At 39.2% G+C, this 24,036-nt stretch overlaps 1 long non-coding RNA gene and 2 pseudogenes across 3 annotated transcripts; 1 reads left to right on the forward strand and 2 right to left on the reverse strand.

The window, feature by feature from the left end:
* Positions 1 to 5,424: 5,424 nt before the first annotated feature.
* LOC116534751 lies at positions 5,425 to 9,368 on the reverse strand. Its single transcript, XR_004261862.1, has 2 exons — positions 9,329 to 9,368; positions 5,425 to 5,562 (listed from the first exon to the last, which is right to left on the reverse strand). It is a non-coding gene; the product is annotated as an uncharacterized LOC116534751 (long non-coding RNA).
* On the forward strand, positions 7,118 to 8,816 carry LOC116534749 (annotated as a pseudogene). The gene has a single exon (XR_004261861.1). The product of XR_004261861.1 is annotated as a nuclear receptor-binding factor 2 pseudogene (transcript).
* Positions 9,369 to 13,359: 3,991 nt separating the features above from the next.
* On the reverse strand, positions 13,360 to 23,335 carry LOC116534692 (annotated as a pseudogene). Its single transcript, XR_004261830.1, has 3 exons — positions 23,160 to 23,335; positions 17,733 to 17,823; positions 13,360 to 15,489 (listed from the first exon to the last, which is right to left on the reverse strand). The product of XR_004261830.1 is annotated as a G-rich sequence factor 1 pseudogene (transcript).
* Positions 23,336 to 24,036: the final 701 nt, after the last annotated feature.

Raw genomic sequence — 24,036 nt, forward strand, 5'->3', positions numbered from 1 at the left:
CAGAGCAGCTCCTCATAGATGAAAAACTGTCCTTACAAAAGGTGGGTGGGTTGTAGCCAACAAAACTAAACAAGAGAAATCAATTAGAGAAATTATAATTGGAAAAGAAGAAGGAAAATGATGTTTGCACATGATAAAAGCCAACACCTGAAAAACCTGAATCAATAACACTAATCCAAACAAAAGAATTCAGTGAGATGAAGGATATAAACTTAATACATAAAAATCAATATACACAAATCATGATCACTTAGAAGACATGTTGATAGTGAAAACCTCATTTACAATAACAACAAAGAAAATAAAATGCAGCTGATTCTCACTATTCATGTGGTTACGTTCTATAAAGTTACATCTAACACTGAATATTGAGTCATTGCCCCTAGGGGACATACAAGATTAGATTCCTGCAGGCCTCTGGTCACAACTAATCAATGCATAACTTTGTTTTGTGTGTGTTTCTGTTCAAAGACATTTCTTTTTTTTGAGGCAGAGCCTCCCTCTGTCACCTAGGCTGGAGTGCAGTGGCATGATCTTGACTCACTTCAAGCTCTGCCTCCAGGGTTCAAGTCATTCTGCCTCAGCCTCCCTCGTAGCTGGTATTACATGTGCTGGCCACCACCCCCAGCTAATTTTTGTATTTTTAGTAGAGACGGGGTTTCATCATGTTGGCCAGGCTGACCTCAAACCCCTGACCTCAGGTAATCCACCCACCTCAGCCTCCCAAAGTGCTGGGACTACAGGCATGAGCCACTGCACCCGGCCCAAAGATATCTTAATATATATTGCTCACTTATTAACATACTAATGCCCAGCCCTATAAGGGTGTTTACAGTAGGAGAGCTAAAACAAGAAGACAGTAGACGACTCAGATTTTTTCAATGCTCTGAGAATGCACCTGTCTGCAAATATGCCTTGAGCATTGATTTTGGGGTTACAAATAAGTTTTAGCAGTGATATAGTTTGTATCCATGTCCTGGCCCAAAATCACATGTCAAATTATAATCCCTGGCTGAGTGTGGTGGCTCATGCCTGTAATTCCAGCACTTTGGGAAGCCAAGACTGGCAGATTATTTGAGCTCAGGAGTTCAAGACCAGCCTGGGCAACATGGCAAAACCCTGTCTCTACAAAAAATACAAAACATTAGCTGGGTGTGATGGCACATGCCTCTAGTCCCAGTTACTTGGGGAGGCTAAAGTGGGAGAATTGCTTGAACCCATAAGGCAGAGGTTGCAGTGAGCCATGATTATGCCACTGTACTCCAGTTTGGGCAACAGAGTGAGACTCCGTCTCAAAAAAAAAAGAAAATTGTAATCCCCAATGTTTGAGGAGAGGCCTGGTGGGAGGGTGATTGGATCATGGGGATGAAGTTCTCATGAATGATTTAGCACCATCCCTCCCTGGGTACTGTACAGTAACTGAGCGCTCATGAGATCTAAAAGTATGTAGCATCTCCCCGCCCCTCTCTTTCTCCTGCTCTCGCCATGTAAGTACTGGCTCCTTCTTCACCTTCCGCCATTATTGGAAGCTTCTTGAGGCCTCCCCAGAAGCAGATAAGGCGATGCTTCCTGTACAGCCTGCAGAACCATGAGCTAATTAAACTCCTTTTTTTATAAATTACCCAGTCTCCAGTATTTCTTTATGGCAATGTAAGAATGGACTAATATAAGCAGGTAGGTGAATTCACAAACATGGAATTTGTAAATAATGAGCATGGACTGTATATAGAATAAACTTAACAAGAAATATGCAAAACCAGTATATGAAAAACTTGGAAAAACTCCTAAAAGACACAAAAGTAGACTGGAACATCCCTTGTTTTAGATAGGATGACTGAACATGATGAAGATGATAGTTCTCCCTGAGTTCATGTATTACTATAACACAATTCAAGTAAAAACAACAGCAAATATTTTATGAGGCTTGAAAAGTTTGTATTAAAGTGGTAAACCAAAAATAAAATTCTAAGTCCCCCAACCATCTGAATGGCTTTCCCCCTAGGCCAGGGCACTCTAAACTTTAACCTAAAAGACGGGTTCAGGCCCTGAGGGGAAGTAGGGATGGACATGCCCCATTATACCCTCCAGCATTCAAATCAACACAGGCCTTAAGCCTGATAAGAAATATTTACAGTCTATTCTCTCTAAAGCCTGCTACCTGGAGGCTTCATCAGCATGATTAAACTTTGGTCTCAACAACCTCTTATTGTAACTCAGGCATTCTTTTCCCTTGATAATAACTTAACCAGTTGCCAATCAGAAAATTTTAAAATCTACGTATAACCTGGAAGCCCCCTCTTTGAATGGTCTCCTGCCTTTCTGGACCAAACCATTGTATATCTTAAAGGCATTTAACTGATGTCCCATGTCTCCCTAAAATGTCTAAAACCAAGTTGAACCCTGACCATCTTGGACACACGTTCTCAGAATCTTCTGAGGGCTCTGTCACAGGCCGTGGTCACTCATATTTGGCTCAGAATAAATCTCTACAAGTATTTTACAGAGTTTAACTCTTTTGTCAACAAAGTTCTTATGGAAAAAGAAACATGTGAATCTCTAAGAAAATACTAAAAAATAAAGCTATGAAGAGGAACTTATGTTAGCATATTAAACACTATGATATCTCTATGCTAAAAATAGTGTGGCACCAATGAGATATCATCTCACACCAGTGAGAATGGCTATTATTAAAAGTAAAGAAAAAAACTAACATATGTTGAAGAGGTTGTGGAGAAAAAGGAATGCTTTTACACTGTTGGTGGGAGTGTAACTTAATTCAACTGTTGTGGAAGACAGTGTGGCAATTCCTCAAAGACCTAAAGACAGAAATACCATTCAACCCAGCAATCCCATTGCTGGCTTTATACCCAAAGAAATATAAATTTTTCTATTATAAAGACACATGTATGTGTATGTTTATTTCAGTGCTATTCACAATAGCAAAGACATGGAATTAACCAAAACGCCTATCAATGATAGACTGGATAAAGAAAATGTGGTACCTATACACCATGGAATACTATGCAGTCATAAAAAGGAATGAGATCATGTTCTTTGCAGTGACATAGATGGAGCTGGAGGCCATTGTCCTTAGCAAACTAAGACAGGAACAGAAAACCATATACTGCATATGTTCTCACTTATAAGTGGGAGCTAAACGATGAGAACGCATGGACACATGGCTAGGGAAACAACACACATTGGAGCCTATCCGAGGTTTGGAGGGTGAGACGAGGGAGAGACGCAGAAAAAAATAACTAATGGATACTAAGCTTAATATCTAGGTAATGAGATAATCTGTAAAACCAACCCCCATGACACACACTTACTTACGTAACAAATCTGCACATGTACCCTGAACTTAAAAGTTAAAAATATAGTAGTGTGGTGCTATCACAAGGAAAGGAAAATGGATTGATGGAATAAAATATTGTCCAAAAAAGACATATATTAATCTATCTATCATCTATCTGTCTGTCTGTCTATATGTCTATCTGCAATTGTCCTTCAATATTCAGGGGATTGGTTCCAGGAGCCCCTTGGACACCAAAATCTGAGGATCCTCAAGCCCTGCAGTTGGTCCTGTGGAACCCATAAAAACAAAAGGTCAGCCCTCCATATTTATGGGTTTCGCATGCCATGAATACTGTAATTTTCAATCCACAGTTGGTTGAATCCACAGATGCAGAACCTGAGTATACAGAGGGCTGATCATATTTGGAAATGTTGTATATTATAAAGGTGGCATCTCAAATCACTGAAACTTTAATAACAAGTGCTAGGACAATGGATACGCATTGGAAAAACAATAAGGATCTATGCCTCACATCATGAGACATCAATCACCACGTGCGGAGCTCTGTCCTGCAGCCGCTGACTCAATGACAGATGAATGAATATACTCTCACATCTAGTACAGTGATTTGAGTGGACTAGGGATGGTCATCAATGCTTTCAGAGGGTGAATGCAGTTAACTGACCATAACTCCCTGTACCTCCTCACATTTATTCGGTATAGGTTCAATAACACAGGTTCCAAGTCAACATGCTTGTGGATAATTAACATGGTTAAGAGTGATTTTATGAATGCTAAAAGCTTTAGGTTCTGGGGCTCAGAGTAAACACCATTAATGGGTAATTCCCCTTTGAGCTCCCCCAGAGAGGGCTATCCAGCACAAAGTTTACATGAGCAAACAGAGTAGAGACAAAGGGATGTGGGGTAAACAGAACTGACTGGGGAAGCTTTATTGTCCCTATCTTTTACCTTATGACTTAAAATTCTAATGTAATGAACTGGCTACCTTCAGCCTGTTCCATTAAAACCTTTCAGCCTTTCAAAAGGTTTGAGACTGTAATCTTCTAACTTCCCCTAATATTTGCTTAATATTTTGCCAGCCACCCCAAGTGAATCCCAACAATACCACATAGAAGAATAAATTCCAAATGGATAAAAGTCCTAAATGTAAAAAAAATTGAAAGCAGACAGGTACTAGAAGAAAACCTGAGTGAATTCCTCTATAACTTGATGTAGAGAAAGGTTTTCCAACTATAATTCAAAATCCAGGTGCAATAAAATGTTGCTAACCTTGACTAGATAAAAATTTATTTTTTAAAAATGTATTTCCAAAGACATCATAAACAAAGTCAAAAGACAAATGACAAATGGAGAGAAAGTATTTGCACTAAATAGCACACAAAGGGCTGGTGTCTGTAAAATACAAAGAATTCTTTAAAATTCAAGTGAAAAAGTTGACCAAAGACCTGGTAAAAAAAAAAATAGGTAAAAGACAATGAATTATTTATATAGATGTAAGAATAGACCTAAAAATATGAAAAGATGTTTAACTTCACTCGTGATAAAAGAAATACAAATTAAAACTAGACTTAGGCCAGATGCAGTGGCTCACACTTATAATCCCAGCACTTTGGGAGTCTGAGGTGGGTGGATAAAATGAAGCTAGGAGTTTAAGACCAGTCTGGACAACATGGCAAAACCCCATCTCTACTAAAAATACAAAAACTAGCCAGGCATGGTGGTGCACGCCTGTAATCCCAGCTACTCAGGAGGCTGAGGCATGCAAATGGCTTGAACCCAGGAGGCAGAGGTTGCAGTGAGCCTAGATCCAGGCCACTGCATGCCAGCCTGGGTGACAGAATGAGACTCTGTCTCAAACATATATACACACACACACGTGCACACACACACACACACACACACACACAGAGTACACTACACTTAGAGAACTGCCAATAATGTGCCAGTATGAAATAGTCATGCAAATCCTTTTACAGGTAACAATTTTAAGACCGTGATATGGTTTGGCTGTGTCCCCACCCACATCTCATCTTGAATTGTAGCTCCCATAATTTCCACATGTTGTGGGAGGGTCCCAGTGGGAGGTATTCAAATTATGGGGGCAGGTGTTTCCCATGCTATTCTTGTGATATTAAATAAGTCTCATGAGATCTGATGGTTTCATAAAGGAGAGTTCTCCTGCACACAATCTCTCGCCTGCCACCAAGTAAGTCATGGCTTTGCTCCTCCCTTCCCTTCCACCATGACTGTGAGGCCTCCCTAATACAATGGAACTGTAAGTCCATTAAACCTCTTTTCTTTCTACATTACTTAGTCTCAGGTATGTCTTTATTAGCATCTGTCTTTATGAAAACAGACTAATACATTAAATTGGCACAAGGAGTGGGGTGCTGCTGTAAAGATACCTGAAAATGTGGAAGTGACTTTGGAACTGGATAACAGGCAGAAATTGGAACAGTTTGGAGGACTCAGAAGAAGACAGGAGAATGTGAGAAAGTTTGGAACTTCCTAGAGACTTGTTGAATGGCTTTGACCAAAATGCTGATAGTGATATGGACAATAAAGTCCAGGCTATGATGGTCTCAGATGGAGAAGAGAAACTTGTTAGGAACTGGAATAAAGGTTGCCTTTGCTATGCAAAGAGACTGGCAGCATTTTGTCCTGCCCTAGAGATCTGCGAAACTTTGAAATTGGGATTTATGGTGTGTGGCAGAAGAAATTTCTAAGCAGCAAGGCATTCAAGATGTAACAGAGCATAGAAATTTGGAAAATTTGCAGCCTGACAATGCAGTAGAAAAAAAAACCCCATTTTGGGGGGAGAAATTCCAGTCAGCTGCAGAAATATGCATAAATAATGAGGAACCAAATGCTAATCACCAAGACAATGGGGAAAATGTCTCCAGGGCATGTCAGAGACCCTCATGGCAGCCCCTCCCATCACAAACCTAGAAGCCTGGGAGGAAAAAATGGTTTTGTGGGCTGGGCCCAGGACCCCCATACTCTATGCAGCCTTCAAATATGGTACTCTGCATCCCAGCTGTTTCAGCTCCAGCCATGAGGCCAATGTACAGCTCTGGCTGTTCCTTCAGAGGATGCAAGCACCAATTCTTTACAGCTTACACGTGGTGTTGGGCCTGTGGGTACATGGAAGTCAAGAATTGAGGTTTGGGAACCTCTGCCTAGATTTCAGAGGACGTTTGGAAATACCTGGATGTCCAGGCAAAAGTTTGCTTCAGGGGTGGGGCCCTTAGGAGAACCTCAGCTAGGGCAGTGCAGAAGGAAAATGTGGGATCAAATCCCCCACACAGAGTCCCTACAGGGGCATTGCCTAGTGGAGCTGTGAGAAGACGGCCACAGTCCTCCAGATCCCAGAATGGTAGGTCCACTGACAGCTTGTGCCATGTGCCTGGAAAAGCCACTGACAATACCAGCCATGAAAGGAACCAGAAGGGGGCTGTACTCTGAAAACCCCCCTTGGGGCAGAGCTTCTCAAGGTCAAGGAAGCTCACCTCTTGCATCAGCATGACCTTGATGTGAGACATGGAGTCAAAAGACATCATTTCAGAGCTTTAAGATTTCACTGCCGGTCCTGGCACCGTGCGTGGCCGTTGCAGTGGTGCAGGGGGTGGGCCCATGGCGCAGCACAGGAGGAGGAAGTGGTGAGGTTGTTGCTCCCTCTGTGCCCACCACTGGCTCTTGGGGCACAGAGAGGGGCCATGGTGTCCGTGGCTGCTCGTGCTCCCTGGCGGTCCCCTCCATGTTCTGCGGCACCACTGCTTGCTTCCCTTCCTAAGGCCACCACTTGCCCCGGGGTCTATGGAAGTAATGGAAGGACCTCTCAACCTGGCTCATCAACAGAGCAGATGAGCAGACCGTTTTTTAGCTGCAGGCAAATACGAAGAGGCTATTTCTTGTCACAAAAAGGCTGCCGCGTATCTTTCTGAAGCCATGAAGCTGACACAATCTGAGCAGGCACATCTTTCACTGGAATTGCAAAGGGATAGCCACATGAAACAGCTCCTCCTCATCCAAGAGAGATGGAAAAGTGCCCAGTGTGAAGAAAGATTGAAAGCCCAGCAGAACACCGACAAGGATGTAGCTGCCCATCTTCAGGCATCTCACAAACCCTCTGCAGAGGATGCAGAGGGCCAGAGCCCCCTTTCTCAGAAGTACAACCCTTCCACAGAGAAACGCCTGCCTGAGATTCAGGGGATCCGTGACAGGGATCCAGACACACTGCTGTACTTACTTCAGCAAAAGAGTGAGCCAGTGGAGCCATGTATTGGAAGCAAAGCCCCAAAAGATGATAAAACAATTATAGAGGATCAGACAACCAAAACTGCAGATTTGAAGAGGCATGTGGAATTCCTTGTGGCCGAGAATGAAAGATTAAGGAAAGAAAATAAACAACTAAAGGCTGAAATGGCCAGACTTCTAAAAGGTCTAATAGAAAAGGAACTGGATGTAGATGCTGGTTTTGTAGAAACGTCAGAGATACGGAGCTTGCCACCACATTCAGAAACTGCTACAGCCTCCTCAACCTGGCAGACGTTTGCAGCAAATGCCGGGAAAGCCAAGGACATTCCAATCCCCAGACTTCCTCCCTTGGATTTTTCTTCTCCAGAACTTCCCCTTATGGAGCTCTCTGAGGATATTCTGAAAGGATTTATGAATAATTGAAATGGAAGGCCACAGAAGAGGAGGGGAGAAGAGGAAATAATACAGTAATAGTTAATCCAGCAAAAAAAATGAAAAGGGAAAAACCACATAGAAGGGTCATCCCGGAAATGCTTCATCATCTGGCAGAATGTGAGAGAAGAGGCATTGCCAGGACTTGGGAAACAGTCACTGTGAAATGTGTCTTGTATCTGATTCACTGACTCGTGCTAATGATTCCGACTTGGCAGACACTAAACTCATGGAGGGTTCACTTTCTCCTGATACAAACCAAATGGCTACCTGGAATAATTTTTTTCAAGCAACAATTATTTTTCTTATCTTCAGGGTTAAAATGTTTAAAAGTATGTTATGCGTAATTAATCTCTAATGCCATAAATGATAATGCAAAACCTAAATAATATGGTGGCCTGAGGGGCTGCCTTCTATTTGAAACAAGCTTTCTATCATGCATTGACTGTGTGCGTTTTGTTAATGCACATTTTGTTTGTTTAAATAAGGTGTGTAAGATACACACCCTTCTAGAGGAAACTATATGTGCCACACTTTGCACTACTCATAATGATAATCTCAAGACTACCAGGAGAAATATTTGAATTTCCATTTTATGAAGAAAGGAAGCAAATTATTATGCTTTTTTAAACAAATTACCAGTTTACATAATTAATCAGAGTGCATTTTAAGTTCTAACTTTGTTTATTGTATAGTGCATCATTTGAAAATACCAAGGAGGAAATACCCTTTGTTTTTAATGATGCAAGAGTGGGGGTAATGCTAGTTGGCAGTATTTGATTGTAAGAAATCAATAAAGTAATTACATTTTCAAAAAAAAAACAAGATTTCATTGCCCTATCGCCTTCATTTTGGCCAATTTTTCCCATTTGGAATGGGTGTATTAACAACTTGCTTTTGATTATATAGGCTCAAAGGTGGAAAGGACTTGCTTTGTGTCAGATGAGACTTTGGACTGTGGACTTCTGAGTTTATGCTGAAATGAAGACTTTGGGGGACTGTTGGGAAAACATGATTGGTTTTGATATGTGAGGACATAAGATTTGGGAGGGGCTGGGGTGGAATGAAATAGTTTGGCTGTGTCCCCACCCAAATCTCATGTTGAATTGTAGCTCCCATAATTGCCATGTGTTGTGGGAGGGACCCCACAACATATGAGGAGGTAATTGAATCATGGGGCAGGTCTTTTCCATGCTGTTCTCTTGACAGGAAATAAGTCTTATGACATCTGATGGTTTTATAAAGGGTAGTTCCCTTGCACATGCTCTCTTGCCTGCTTCCATGTAAGTCACACCTTTGTTCCTCTCTAGGCTTCTACCATACTTGTGAGGCCTCCACAGCCATGTGGAACTGTGAGTCTATTAAACCTTTTTCCTTTCTAAATTACCCAGTCTCTGGTACATCCTTATTAGCAGCATGAGAGCAGACTAATACAGACCTGGATAAATTTTTTTAAGTTACCAACTATTTAAAATGCTCAAGACCAGAGAGAAACTACTGGAGAGTTTATTCTTTAAAACTGCAACTGGAGAAGAAAAGAATTATGAGTTTGTGACATTCTGGCCTGAAGGCACCCCCCAACTTTCAGGGTCAAGGCAACAAAAAATTTATAGTCTAACTGGCTCAAGGTGCCAGAAATAAAAGTTCATGGCTAGAAAAAAAAGTGAAAGTTTAAAGAAAAATACTCATCAGCAAGAAACTACAGTAAGAGTGAATCATAAAACCTAAGTATGAACTTTGCCCTAATTCCTAGCTAGACACTAAATTATGCATGTACAAGGGAGAACCCAGGGAACACTGTAAAAAAATTAGGCAGGGACCAGAGAGGAATCTACTGTTCAGAAACAGAGCTGCATAGAGACATAGAGAAAGTTCTATCTGTTCACTGCTTTTTAACTGAAATACATTTCCAGGCCATGTGTAGCTTGGGCAGCAGTAATCTAATGCCTTATGGGCTTACACTATCAGGAGACAGAACTCAAGGCTGGAAGAATGTTTGGAAATTTAAGCAAGGGAACCACTGAAAGAGTGAGCCCTCAAAGCTGAAGTTAACTACTTCCTATTACAAGAGAAAAAAGTTTTCAGTTTGAGTCCAGGCAAGTTGACTGCCTATTAGAATGGAAAATAAAAAATTAAGTGTACAAAAAAGAAACCACACACACACGTGCACGCACACACACACACACACACACACACACAAGAAAAAAACCATGAGAACACAACAGAATCCAGAATCACTATATTTCCTGCAGTCCAGTTTTGAACCAAAATTTAGTAGACATGCAAAGAAACAGGAAAATGTATTCTATTATTATGATAAAAGACAAACATTCAATAAAAAATCTGATTTATTACAGATGTTGTATAGCAGACATCAAAGCTACTATAAATATATACAAATGGCCGGGCGCGGTGGCTCAAGCCTGTAATCCCAGCACTTTGGGAGGCCGAGGTGGGTGGATCACGAGGTCAAGAGATCGAGACCATCCTGGTCAACATGGTGAAACCCTGTCTCTACCAAAAATACAAAAAACATTAGCTGGGCATGGTGGCGCGTGCCTGTAATCCCAGCTACTCAGGAGGTTGAGGCAGGAGAATTGCCTGAACCCAGGAGGCGGAGGTTGCGGTGAGCTGAGATCGCGCCATTGCACTCCAGCCTGGGTAACAAGAGTGAAACTCCGTCTCAAAAAAAAAAAAAAAAAAAAGAATAAAATAGAGTATCAATGAAGAAATGAATCATCTCAATACAGAAATGAAGGTATTAAAATGCAAGAGAAAAATTCTAGAGCTGAAAGGTACAACATAAAGTACACTAAATAGACTGAGCAGCAAAATGGAAAGGACAGAATAATTATTGAATTTGAATAAGATTGATAAAATTTACTCAATCCAAAAAACCAAAAAAAAAAAAAAAAGGAAAGAATATTGAAGAAAAGTTAACAAAACCTCAGAGACCCATGGAATAATTTCAAGATTTCAAAATATGTGCAATTGGAGTCCTAGAAAAGGAGGAGATAGAAAAAGAGAAAAAAAAATCACTGGAGAAAAAATAACTGAAAACTTCCAAAATGTGGTAGAAAATGTTAATAGATTCAAGAAGCCTAAGGAACCTGAAAACTTGATAAACACAAAAGAAACTACCCCCACACACTTCATAGTTAAACTGCCAACAAGGAAATATTGAAACCAGAAAAAACACACACACACAATATATTACATTCAGAGGAAGACCAACATGATTACAGATGGCTTTTCAACAAAAACTATAGATATTGGAAGATATTGGAATGGCATAGTGCAAAAAGAAACGAATTTAAGAACCTGTCAGCAAAGAATTGTATATGCAGTAAAACTAGCCTTCGAAATGAAGGTGAGAGGAGTTCCACTTCCAGTATGTTCAAGTAAACTCTTAACACAGACCCTCTAACAGATAGTTACAACTACCTAGAGACTCAAGGGAGGCACAAAAGCAGGCAGATTCTGATATGGTGAGTGCCCTGTTATCACACATTTTAGCTTAAGGGTGGGCTAAGGCAAGACATGGTAAGTACCACACGTGAAGGCTTAAACTCTGAGATATACAGTCTTTCTGGCTTGAAAAATGAGAAAACAGAGTTTGGGAAAACCACAGCTCTTAGAGTATACAGAGAGAATACTATCAAGGAAAGATCTAAGTCTTGCTTTGTCACTCAGGTTGGAGTACAATGGTTCAATCTCAGCTCACTGCAATCTCCACCTCCTAAGTTCAAGCCATTCTCCTGTCTCAGCTTCCCAAGTAACTGGGATTACAGGCATGTACCACCACAGTCAGCTAATTTTTGTTTCTTTAGTAGAGATGGGGTTTTGCCCTGTCAGCCAGGCTAATCTCAAACTCCTGACCTCAAGTGATCCACCCACCTCGGTCTCCCAGAGTGCTGGGATTAGACATGTGAGCCACCATGCCTGTTCTCTGACATCATAACCATATATGCACAGACAGATGGCAAACATATCAATTAAGGACAAAAGAGCTAAACTGAAATTTTGACTGCCACCCAAGAGGCAGCATTTTCAATATAAGTTCAACAAAGTTAATTGTCTGCTAAAACAAAAATATCAAGTCTTCTGAGGAATGTAACAGAATTCAGAGTCTCTACAACCTAACATTTATAAAGTATATAACTAAAATTCTAAGTTATTTAACATATAACCATGAAAATGTCATCTGTTTCAAGAGAAAAATTATAAGGCAATTAACCCTGAGATGATCCAGCTGTTAGATTATCAGACAAGGACTTTACAACAGCTATAATAACTATGTATATTAAAGTCAAGGAAAATATGCTTATAATAAACTATTTAAAAAAAAATGAAAATCCCAGAACTAAAAGATACAATGTCTTAATGTTAAAAGAAATCCACTGAATGATCTTAAGAACAGAATACAAATGGCAGAGGAGCCAATGACTCTGAGATTGATCAATAGAAACTGTGAAGTCTGAAAAAAGAGGTACAAGATTTAAATAAACAGGACTTCAGAAACTGTGGGGAAATACACCCTTAGTAATCCAAGTTTTAAAATGAGAAGAGAGAAATAATGGGGAAAAATAGAGAAGTAATGGCTGCAAATCTCTTAAATTTGTCTAAAGATGTAAATTTATAGCTCTAAAAGAAGACATATATGAGGTCAGCAAACATATGAAAAAATGCTCATCATCACTGGTCATTAGAGAAATGCAAATAAAACTACACTGAGATACCACCTCACGCCAGTTAGAATGTCGATCATTAAAAATTCTGGAGACAACAGATGCTGGAGAGGATATGGAGAAATAGGAACGCTTTTACACTCTTGGTGGGAGTGTAAATTAGTTTAACCATTGTCAAAGACAGTGTGGCAATTCCGCAAGGACCTAGAAATAGAAATTCCATTTGACCCAGCAATCCCATTACTGGGTATATATCCAAAGGATTATAAATCATTCTATTATAAAGACACATGCAGCCCTGTCGGCCAAGCTAATCTCAAACTCTTGACCTCAAGTGATCCACCCACCTCGGTCTCCCAGAGTGCTGGGATTATAGGTGTGAGCCACCATGCCTGTCCTCTGACATCTTAACCATGTATGCACAGACAGATGGCAACTAGATCAATTAAGGATAAAAGAGCTAAACTGAAATTTTAGCTGCCACCCAAGAGGCAGCATTTTCAATATAAGTTCAACAAAGTTAATTGTCTGCTAAAACAAAAATAGCAAGTCTTCTGAGGAATGTATTTTTTTAATTAACCATTTCTTCTTATATTAATATACCAGGACTTGAGGTAATCATATATTCAGTGACTCACACACTCCAATAATAAATACTCTTAGGTGATCTTCAGCCTGAAAAAAATCTTCACTTATTGACTACTTACAGTACAGTGATTTAGCATCTTAGCTGGTAATCAAAGATGGTTATGTATTAAATAAGAGAAGACATAGTCTCTCTTCCAGATATCACCTCTCAGAAATCTGGGCAAATATTTTAAGAACTAGAATTGCATCTCCTGGTGGCAGTCGTCACCCTGAGAGCAGGAACAAGGCAAAGAAAGTACACAGGATTTTGATTCTCCTACACAGGTGCACATAAAGCTTTAGTTTATTAATGACTACATTTTGAAGCCAGCCATTTTGTCCAATATTTAAATAACAAGCTGTTTAATATTAAAGCAGAATGTACTGCCACACTGTGACAGAAGTACAGCTTTATCCATAAACCCTTCACGCAATTATACATCAAATGCTATTTTTACTTAATCAAGGCACCCCTACTCGTTCTAAAATATGGGATGTGCTACTCCATTGTAAAAGCAAATGAGGAGACTGATTGTTTCCTATCTAGAGCTGGTTTAAATTCAAGTGAAGCCATTAATTTTCTCACCAGTCTGGACTGTTCTGACATGCCACTTCACAGTTTTGAGACTAACAAACATCCTTAGGTTTACCCCAAACCAAAAAAAGCCAGGGAGGGACAGTTCAGACAACTTTTAAGTAAAGACTAGAATGTCCCTTAAGTAAATAGGCACCAACATTAAACACCTTTACACAGGCTTAGAAAGGCAAAACATTTCTAAAGACATAAAACTGCCAAACTGTCATTTACACTCGCTAAAGTGTGTTATTTATTTTTTGTTTTGATTTTTTAAAATTCCTATCTCTCTAAGTAATCAAATACAGCAAAATTTAAAACTATTCTGCCAAACCATACCAGTTCAAAGGTCTGAAAACTTTCTTTGCTTTGGTGAATGTTTGGTTAAAATAAATCACTGTTTCACTCCATGAGAAGTTTTACATCAGAGCACTCAATTCACAGGGGAAAAAAAAAAAAGAATATTATTTTTTAAATGAAAGAGTTTAAGGAATACTGCTAAATAAAAATATTAGTCTTTACAATGGATAACATATCATCTATGAAAACAAACTGTTTAATCATATGAAATAAAGATCATATTTTTAAATCAGATCCTGGACAGTTTAAATAAGAGTTTTAATTTGTGATTTATTTCATAATCCCAAACTGGATCTTTCATTTCTTCTTCTAAGCAGACCATTATGAAATTTTTCTTAGAAGCAATTAACCCAAAACACCAAAATCAATTCCCCAGCAGTTGCTGCTAATAAACTGGAATTGTATATCCCATGTCCAAGAAAGATGTGCAAATGAAATGCTTCTTGCTTCATTCTTATTATCTGGAGCCCCTGAAGTCTAATTTTCCTTTTGGACAAGAATTCAGGAACGGTTCAATATACCTATGATGAACGTGGGACCGATCCTCGAGCATCACTGCAACAGCATCCTCATGGGTCTCAAAGTGCACATCAGCTTCTCCAGTGGCCGTCCCACTGGAGCTGTATTCCATGGTGATTCTAACAGGCTTCAGTGCAGCGAAAAAGTTTATAATGTCTTGGGCATTGGCTCGGAAAGGTCCTGTGGACAAAATGCAGACAAGGCGTAGTTCCAAAATCAGCAGCCTCTGGAAGCTTTTCTGGCACCTCCTTGGGCAATTCTATTTCTTTCTCACTTTCAAAAGCTGTCATGGGTTGAATATCCTCATTTACTTCGTGTTCTTCAAAGACCATTTCTGGCTCAGTTATATACTTAGCAGTAGGAGAAGATGCCATTTTCTTTCCCTTATGAGAACCAACATGTGTTCGAACTTCATTCCTTCTGCTTGGATATATCTTGATGTATCGATTACCAATTTCTTCCCCGTGTTTCAACAGGGCTTGGTTGGCCATTTTTGGTTCTTCAATTTGCACATAGGCTTCCCCTGTCTTTCGTCCCCCTCTGTAGTCCATCACAAAAGTAACGTCAACTGTATTCAGTCCTGCAAAGAAGTCTACAATGTCTTTCTTGTTGCAACTATAAGGAAGTCCTCTCAAACGAACCACACCATCATTTACCATAGGCGAAGATTTGACCTGCAGGCTCTTCATCAAGGCATCCACATCTTCATTGTTTATCTCAGTTCAGTGAATCCCAGAGTAAAAAAGAAGAAAAGCATTCCATCATAGTCACAATGTTGAAAAACAAACATGGAGAAAAAAATCTTGAAAGCTGCCAGAATAATAAACGACACATCACATAAAGGGGAATACAAATTAGAAACCACTGACTTCTCATCAGCACCTATAGAGGCAATAACCCTACAGTGGGACAACATCATTCAAGTGTTGAAAGAAAATAAAACCTCTCAACCCAAAATTCCACATCAAGTGAAAATATCCTCAAAAATGAAAGTAAAATGAAGACATTTGCAGATAAAAGTAAACCAGAATTCACAATCAGAAGAATTGCACTACAAGAAATGCTAAAGGAAATTCCGCAGGCTGATGGAAATTGATAGAAAACAGAAAATCAGATCTTAAGGATGGGATGAACAGTTTCTGAAATAATAATTATCCAGGTGAATATTTTAAAATATTTTTCTCTTTATTTCCTTAAAATACATAAAGATATAATACACATGGCAACTATGACACAAATAGAAACAGGTGGAGGGGTGAAGGGACATACATGGGTGCAAGGCTTTTGCAATTATATATTTTGCATTTTACAGATTTTAACTTCTTTCTCTCGACACTTCTAGAACAAGTAGACCAAAACCAAAAACCAATAAAGATTATCTCAACCATCTTGACCTGTACCCCAAATCCTAGATAATATATTTATTTTCAAGTATGCTTGTCACTTTCACCAAGACAGCCCATGTGCTTGACCATAAACCAAGTTCCAATTAATTTAAAAGAATTGCAGTCATACAAAGTATGTACTTGGCCCACAATGAAATTAAATGAAAAGCCAATAACAATAAGATATCTATGAAAATCTCAAAATATTTGGAAATGAGACATGTATTTCTAAAAATCCACGGAACAAAGAAGAACTCACAAGGTAAAATGACAGATGCAAAAATTAATTATTTGAAATAAATCAACAATATAGATAAACCTCTAATCAGCAAGAAAAAGGAGAAAACACAAATACAAAGGAGTTATCACTACTAGAATGCCTACAGACATTCAAATCATAATAAAATAATATTATAGACAAAATATTTCCTGAAAATTCAAAAATGAAGATAAAGTTAACCTTGACAAATATAACCAAAACTGACATAAAATGAAACAGAAAGTATAAATTACCTTTTATCTATTAAAGAAAGTTAATTTGTTATCAAAACCCTTTTTACAAAAGAAGCTCCAGGCCCAGATGGTTAACTGGTGAATTTTATCAAATATTTGAAGATGAAATTATAGGCTGGATATATATGGTGTCTTACACTTGTAACACCAGCGCTTTGGGAGGCTGAGGCAGAAGGACTGCTTGAACTCATGTGATCAAGACCGGCCTGGGCAACATAGCAACACCCCATCTCTACAAAAAATAAAATAATTAGCCAGGCATGGTGGCATGCACCTGTGGTCTCAGTTACTCAGGAGGCTGGGGTGGAAGAATTACTTAAACCCAGGAGGTTGAGGCTGCAGTGAGCCAAGATCATGCCACTGCACTCCAGCCTTGGCAACAGAGTGAGAACCTGTCTCAAGAAAATAAATAAATAAATAAATAAGAAATAATAATCTTACACAAACTCTTTCAGAAAATGGGGGAGGAATAGGGGTAAAGGCCAAAAGTCAAGCAATGCAGACAGCCTCTAGAAGCTAGAAAAGATAAATAGATTCTCAACCTGAAGCTTCTAGAAGAAGGCTGCCAACACCATGATTTTAGAATTCTGACCTCCAGAAATGCAAGAGAATAAATTTGTGTTGTTTCAAGTCACTTGACAAAAAAAAAGTAGGCCAGATTCACTGGCTATTGCCTGTAATCCCAGCACTTTGGGAAGCCGAGCCAGGCAGATTGCTTGAATCCAGAAGTTTGAGACCAGCCTGGGCAACATGGCAAAACTTGTCTCTACTAAAAATACAAAAATTAGCCAGGAGTGGTGGCACATGTATGTCGTCCCAGCTCCTTGGGAAGCTAAAGTGGGAGAATCACTTGATCCGGGGCGGTTGAGGCTGCAGTGAGCCAAGATCATGCCACTGCACTCTGGCCTGGGCAACAGAGCAAGACCCTGTCTCTAAAACAAACAAACAGGAGAGAGATCCAAGATGGCTGATCACTAGCAGCTCAGGATTGCAGCTCCCACTGAAAGAGCACAGAACGAGAGGACGCCACATTTTCAGATCAATTTTTGTTGCTCACGCACCAGGAGATTCCCAGCGGAGGAGGCCCACGTGTCGCCAGCATGACTCCTGAGGCCGGTGAGGCGGTTTTGCCGCTGCCTTGGTGTGGCAGTTCTTGGTGCAGAGTCAGAAAAGCACCATCAATCTTAAAGCCGCTGTTTTGGCCAGCGCAGTGGGTTGCTCAGATTCTAGCGCTGGGAATCAACAAGTTGGACGTCCATTCAGAAACCCAACTATAAAGACGGTAATTATAAAGACCACAGATGGATAAATTTATAACAAAGGGAAGAAACCAGCCTAAAAAGGCTGGGAATACCCAAACTCAGAACGCCTCTCCCTCTACAGGGGATCACAATTCCTCATCAGCAACAGAACAAGACCTGATGGAGAAAGACTGTGTTCCATTAGCAGAAGCTGGCTTTAAAAAGTGGATAAGAAACATCTGGGAATTAAAAGAACTTGTTCTAACCCAATGCAAAGAAACTAAGAACTTTGAAAAAAGGTTTGACGAAATGTTAACAATAACACACAATTTAGAGAGGAATATAAGTGAATTAATGGAGCTGAAAAATACAACACGAGAACTTCGCGAACTATGCGCAAGTTTTAACAGCCAAATTGATCAAGCAGAAGAAAAGATATCAGAGGTCGAAGACCAACTTCATGAAATAAAACAAAAAGACAAGATTGGATAAAAAAGAACGAGCAAAGTCTCCAAGAAATATGGGACTATGTGAAAAGACCTAATCTACGTTTGATAGGTGTACCTGAATGTGACGAAGAGAATCAATCCAAGCTGGAAAATACGCTTCAGGATATTATTCAGGAAAACTTTCCCAACCTAGCAAGGCAGGACAATATTCAACTCCAGGAAATACAGGGAACACCACAAAAATATTCCTCAAGAAGACCAACCTCAAGGCACATAATCGCCAGATTCACCAGGGTTGAAATGAAAGAGAAAATACTGAGGGCAGCCAGAGAGAAAGGTCAGGTTACCCATAAAGGGAAGCCCATCAGACTCACAGCAGATCTCTCAGCAGAAACCCTACAAGACAGAAGAGAGTGGGGGCCAATATTCAACATCCTTAAAGAAAAGAACTTTCAACCCAGAATTTTACATCCAGCCAAACTAAATTTCATAAGTGAAGGAAAAATAAAATCTTTTGTGAACAAGCAAGCACTCAGAGATTTCATCACCACCAGGCCTGCTTTACAAGAGCTTCTGAAAGAACCACTACTAATAGAACGGAACAACCAGTATCAGCCTTTCTAAAAAATACCAAAAAATAAAGAACATCAACATAATTAAGAAATTGCATCAACTAATGGGCAAAACAGCCAGCTAACATTAAATGACAGTATCAAACATACATATATTGTTATTAATTCTAAATTTAAATCGACTAAATCCCCCAATCCAAAGACACAGACAGGCAAAAAAAGCCAAGACCCATTGGTATGCTACATCCAGATCCATCTCACATGCAAGGATACACAAAGACTCAAAACAAAGGGATGGAGAAAAATTTACCAACCAAATGGAGAGCAAAAATAAATAAATAGAAAGCAGGAGTTGAAATTTTTGCTGATAAAATAGATTTCAAAGCAACAAAGATCAAAAGAAGCAAAGAAGGATATTACATAAAGATAAAAGGATCAATGTAACAAGAAGAGCTAAAGATCCTAAATATATATGCACCCAATACAGAAATACCCAGATATATAAGACTTACAAAGAGACTTGGACTCCCACACAATAATAGTGGGAGACTTCAACATCAATATTAGACAGATCAATGAGACAGAAAGTTAACATCGATATTCAGGACTTGAACTCAGATTCGGAACAAGTAGACTTAATTAACATTCATAGGACTCTCCACTTTAAATACACAAAATATACACTCTTATCAGTACTACATCACATGTATTTACAGGTTTAAATGAAATATTGGTTGGCTGCTTGTTAATTATTTTCTTCCCTCTTTTTTTTTTTAATGTCTCTATTATTAAACACAATTACAGGCATACCCAGTTTTAGACTGCATTCTAGCCCGGGCAATAAAGCAACACCCCTGTTCTCTCTCCCTCTTCTCTTCCTCTTCCTCTTTCTTCCTTTCCTTCATTCTTTTTCTTTTTTTTTATTCTTTTTCTTTCTTTCTCTCATTCTTCCTCTAAGAAAAAAAAAAGATATTTTAAAAAAAAAGTAAAGAAAATAAGGGAGAAGGTAACACTTCTCAACTTGTTTTGTGAACCCAGCTCAACTCAAATCTCAACAAAGAGCACAATGAAAGCAAATTAGTATATAAGCAAATAAAAGCCAGTAATGCCTGAAACAGAAGCTACCTCATGGCCACGTTAAATTCAGACAATAAATAAAAGACCATTTTAACAATTAAAACTCAATGTAATTCAATTAATTCCAGTTGAAGATCTTTTCTGAATAGGTGCAGAAAAATGTATTTGACATAATTCAAGATCCATTCAAGATACAGACTTTCAAAAAAACAGGAAAAGAGAATTTCCTCAAACTGATCAAGGGCATGGTTATAGAAATGAGTCAAAGACAATCTCTGTGTGTTGGTATCTAGGTTGCTGATTTCTTCTGTATGAGACCTGTTAGCTCAAAGTCTGTCAGCACCAAACATAAATTTTTGCACATCCAATTATTTTTAAAATGCCCAAACAAGCCTATGTACAGCTATTTATGTCCTGTGTGCTTTGCATACCCCATGAAATTTCACCCAGCAGCTGTTATCCATTGTTCAGATAGGGCCTTGATGTTGTAAGGCCTCAAGCCTCTGCTGCCCTTCAGGGGTCTCTAACAGAGACTCCCCACTATGCTGCTGAGCAAAATCACCAAGGCACCTCTTTCTGATCCCCTCTCTCTTGTCCTCCTTCCGTGGGTGGCCCCTTACTACAAGCCTCTGGGAGGTCTCATGCTACAAGGGACCTCACCTCTCATCCAACCCTGTCCAAGTGCCACCCAATAAAGTTTTATATATGTTACTGCCACTCATGGTGATAAGTTTTTTCTTGATCAGTTCACAAATCCTTTGAACCCCCTATAAATATCTACAAAAAAAATCTACAGGTATCATCATACTTAATAGTGAATCAATGAATGCTTTTCTGCTATAATTGGGAACAAGGCAAGGATGCCCACTGTGACTACTTCTATTAAACTGAGCAAGGTCCTGGCTAGTGCAATAAGGCAAGAAAAAGAAAAGGCATAAAGATCAGGAAAAAAGTGAAAATATTTCTATTTGCTGGGCCGTAATCATTTATATAGAAACTCCTAAGGCATATTCACTATTATTAGAATTTAAAATTGACTTCAGCAAAGTCACAGGATATAAAGTCAACATAAAAAACTCAATTTTATTTGTATATACAAGTAGCAAGCCATTGAAAATAAAATCTTAAAATTTTTCATTTAAAATAGGGTCAAAAACCACAAAGTATTTAGGAATAAATTTAGCCAAAGAAGTAACAACCTCTACCTTGAAAACTATAAAACATTTCTCAGAGAAATTGAAGAAGATCAAAATAAGTAGATTAAATCATGTTCACAGATTAGGGGCAAAAGCAACATTATTAAGGTGTCAATTCTCCCCCAAATCTCTATAGATTCAATGATATTCCACACATAGTTCCAGCAGGTTTGTTGACAGAAACTAAGAATCTTATTCTAAAACATACGTAGAAATATAAAGGAACTAAAATTTCCAAAGCATTCTTAATAAAACATCACGAAGCTGGGAGGGTTTAACCTACCTCATCTCAAGGCCTACTTTAAAACTACATTAAACCAGAAGGTGTGGTTTTGGTGAAAGGATGCCATATAGCTCAACTGAATGAAAAATAGTTCAAAAACGGACCCACACATATACGGCCAATTGATTTTCAACAAAATTCCCAAGGATTTTGGTGGTGGAAAGGATGTCTTTTCAACAAATGATGACTAGAAAAACTGGATATTCATATGGGGAAAAAATGACCATAAACAATAAATCACACCATAAATAAAAATTTACTGGAAATAGATTCGATCATAGACATAAATGTAAAAGCTGAAACTACAAAATATCTAAAACTTAAGATGAAATCTTTGTGACCATGGAGGTAGGATAATGTTTCTTTGTCATGTTACAAAAATCACTAAACATAAATGAAAAAATCGATGTCTCCATTAAAGTTCAAAACTTCTACTCAAAAAAAAGACACTAACAAGGAAATAAGCAAACCACAGATGGGGAGAAAATATTTGTAATACATATTATTTGATAAGGGACTGGTTTCTAGGATATAAAATAACTCTTGCAACTTAGTAGTAAAAAAGCAAACAACCAATTTATTTTTTTAATGGGCAAGATTTCAAAAAAGGATCTATGACTGGCCATGACTGGCCATAAGTGCATGAAGAATGACTCTCCATCATTAGTCATCAGGGAAATTAATGGTAGTCATCAGGGAAAACGTTATGTGTCAATTTAGCTAGGCTGCAGCAGTTATTCAAGAAAACACTAATCTAGGTATTGTGAAGATATCTCGTAGATGGGATTGAGGTCCATGGTCAGTTGACTGTAAATAAGGGAAGCTATTCTAGATAATCTTGGTGGGCCTGGCTCAATCAGTTGAAAGGCCTTAAGAACAGAGCTGATGTGTCCCTGATGAAGAAGACATTTTGTCTGTGGGCAGAAGCTCCTGCCCATACCCAGGAGGCTCAGCCTGCCCTTCCTGACTGCCTGCCCTATATATTTCACTCTGGCTGGGCTAGAGAGTATGAAGATGGAGGGTGAGAAGGATGTCAATGAAAACCCTACAAGAGAGTCTTCAGAAAACCCTACAAGAGAGGCTGACTCCAACTGAATGATGCTGTACTATGATCTCTGGACCTATAAGAACTAGGGCAGAAACATCACATACCCTACAACATCTGGGACTGCTGCTCTCACGTGGTCCTCTTGGCACATTAGGGTCACAATCTTCCAAAGGAGAGACTGCATGGGGCTATTCAAGGTGCAGAGGATATTCTAATGCTAGACGGCCAACGTCAGACATTTGCTTACACCCATTGCCAGCCCCCAACCTCCAAAAGGGAGCTCATGTCTAACTAAGGGGCTCTTTTCCCTTATTTTCCCAAGGGTTGGGATTTACTTGGAGGATGGTGGTCCAGAGACTTATAATCCTAGACTGCTCTAGGAAGTGAATTAAATAATTCTCCCTCCTCTCTTTACCTCATCTACTCTCTTTGTTAATATATTTATCCTACACCTCATGCCCATCAGAGAAACACATTTTTTGCTGTTTTGCTGTGACAGAGATCCTGAAAAACACATCAGATTCCACCAACTCTCAATTCCCAAGGTACATCTGGTGCCTTTGCTCCCTGGGCATTTCCATATGGGTTGTCTGTATTCACATTTGTATTGTTCTAGACACACCTCTGGGAATGTTTCTGCTCCTTCCCCAACAAAGCTTGGAAGCCCTGGCAAGGCAGTATTTCATCAGGAATCTGCATTGGCCAAGGCTTCTCTGAACCTTGCAAGAAACGTGTTACTACAAAAGCTTTGCTTTTGATGTAAAGGTTGGGATACCCCTTGCTCCTAGAGATGACCATTTCCACCTTTTTATAATTTAATTAAAAAAATTTTAACTTCTTGCAATTTTTAAGTGTTAATCTATATTGGTAAGTATATTCACATTGTTGTACAATTTCACTTTTTTTGTTTTAAAAGTAACTCTGCAATCATGTGGATTTACACATGGTCTGCTGGGAGATGTCATGAGATTTTAAATTTCTCTCTGGGATGTTTCGAAGGCACAATCTAACAGGCCTATCCACATTATCAAAAGCCTTTGTGTGTTTTTCTCTGCTGTCAGGATATATTTGAATATAAATAATTTATTTTCTGCCCAGAATCCAAAATTATATTCTATACATGTGAGTCTTCCCCGTAGTCCATCCTTACCTGTAGAACCAAAGAGAAACTGTGCAAGGTGACAATTACTCCCCACAGTAGAGGTCTACAACTTTAACTTGCCTACATATGGCCCTGGTGACAATGTAGAATCCATAGTCCCATTCCTAGAGATTTGAATTTAGTGGGTCTGGAGTGCCGTCTATCATTTTGTATTTTTCACACACTCCTAAGCAGGATGGCAGCAAATCATCCTTGCGGAACCAGAACCTAAGCAGGTGATCAGAGAGGAGATGCCTGCCCACTATGCTTCTCCCCTCTCAGTCCTGAGCTGTGAGCATCCTCCAGCTGGGCCCAAGGAGAATTCAAGGACCTCCAAGATCTGGAGCCTGTTTTGCTT

The sequence above is a fragment of the Sapajus apella genome, unplaced genomic scaffold (assembly GCF_009761245.1).
Source record: "Sapajus apella isolate SASKATOON/1434 unplaced genomic scaffold, GSC_monkey_1.0 scaffold89, whole genome shotgun sequence".
In the NCBI taxonomy this organism is placed as follows: Eukaryota; Metazoa; Chordata; class Mammalia; order Primates; family Cebidae; genus Sapajus; species Sapajus apella.